Below are 1,895 nucleotides of genomic sequence, written 5' to 3' on the forward strand. Positions count from 1 at the left end.
AAGTTAGGGGGCTAACGTTGGGGCTAACTTTTCAACCAAAAGTTTGTGCAAAAGTTTGATGCTAACTTTAGGTCCAGCCTTTTGCTTCCTGGTTCAATTTCACTTATTCCATTGTCCTCTCTTCACTCCTAGCGATTCCTTCTTGCTTCAACCTTTCTCCAAGCTTTCTTCACCTATCATTAATCAACCAAACTCATCAAAGCTATGCTCAAAATCATGAGATATTCATTCTTTCACAATATGCAACAAATATAGCATAAAACCTCATGAAATGGCATGAATTCATACATGGTTGATTCAATCAAGGTAAACATGAAAATCTAATCAATTAGCTTGCTTGTAGCTCAAGAAAGTGCATAATTCTAATGAAAACAAGAGAAAAAGACTAGCTAAAATAGGCTAGGATGACTTGTCATCACAACACCAAACTTAAAGCTTGCTTGTCCCCAAGCAAGAAATGAATTATGCTCAGAGATTCTTTTAATTAAGATGGATTGAGGAACACTTGTAAAATACAGTGAGTGAGGTGATCAAGTAACAGTGGGGTGAACTCTAAATCATATGCTTATGCAAGGGCTTCAGTGCTCACTAGTCCTTACATATTGGGAGTCGTAGGTCTTAGGATTTTCATCCAAATGGTATCATGGAGATCTCTTTATATGTAATTACCTTGAAGCAGCTTATAATTTCTGTGCTTTGGCCTCGACTCTAAGTATCATGTCTCAAAGCGGCTCTTTAGATAAGCTTTCAATCTATACTCCTAAACCAGTTGGTTTTAAGGTATTAGGTGTTAAAGCACCCCTAAGGATTTACTTGCTCAAGCCTCTTTCCTTGACACACTTCAACCACAAGCATTTACTAGGATAACAACTCTTTGAGTTTTTGTTTCTTTCTTTCTTTTTCTGCCTAGTAATTGATGCTCAGAGCCTTGGGCCATGTTCTTTTTTTTTTGCTTTTGTATTTTCTTTATTTCCTTTTGTTTTGTTTGCTGCTTCTTGGATCAATAAGTTTTTGAGAATCTCCACAATACTTCTTTGAACTTCATGTCCCGCCTATGAGCTCCCATGCAAGTTTTCACAAGCATGCAACCTCAATACATTATCATACAACTAGAACCACCACTTCTCCTAATCTTTTGCTTGCCTCAAAATTGTTCAATTCCTCAATCCTTCTTTTCAAAGAACTTTCATGTGATGCATTTCTTGGAAATTGAGTGCAAACAAGTTTTGAAGATGAGAATGTTGTGAATGATCAAGCCTCTTGCTTATTGAATTATAAAGAAAGACTATGCTATGCAGACAAGCAGGGCAGATAAGGATACAATCCAACTTTCAATTACAGCAATATTTGATGCAAAACAATGACTTAACAATACAACCTGTTTGAAGTTTACTTGCTTTCCTTCTTCTCACCATCATTGTTGCTGACCTTCATGTTCATCTTTCTCCTTTTTGATGATGTTCAAACCTCCAAAAGCTTGTATGTCATTCTGCAATGATATTGAAAGTTGCTTGTTCCCCAAGCACTTGGAAACAATGGTTAATTTTCATGATTTATTTGCGGGCTTTTTGAACTTACTTTGGTGTGGGAACACCAAACTTAGTACCTTGCCAATGGTTAACCATTTGTGATAATTTCTTTTTCTTTTTCAAAAGTGATAGAACTGGAAACTAATAAAAACAGTAAAATGGCTAACTATTTCATCCAGTATGCTTGAAGCGTACATTATGCAGAAAGTGAGAATGTGTGTTTTAATGGGGTTTTGGTGGACACCAAACTTAGAATCCTTCATTCTCCCTTAGATTGTTTTGGTGTGCAACACCAAACTTAGCTTCTTGCATTATAGATAAAACTAATTAACCTTTTTATTAAAATAGTTATGAACAGAAAACTAC

Source organism: Arachis hypogaea, chromosome 20, assembly GCF_003086295.3.
Source record: "Arachis hypogaea cultivar Tifrunner chromosome 20, arahy.Tifrunner.gnm2.J5K5, whole genome shotgun sequence".
Taxonomy (NCBI): domain Eukaryota; kingdom Viridiplantae; phylum Streptophyta; class Magnoliopsida; order Fabales; family Fabaceae; genus Arachis; species Arachis hypogaea.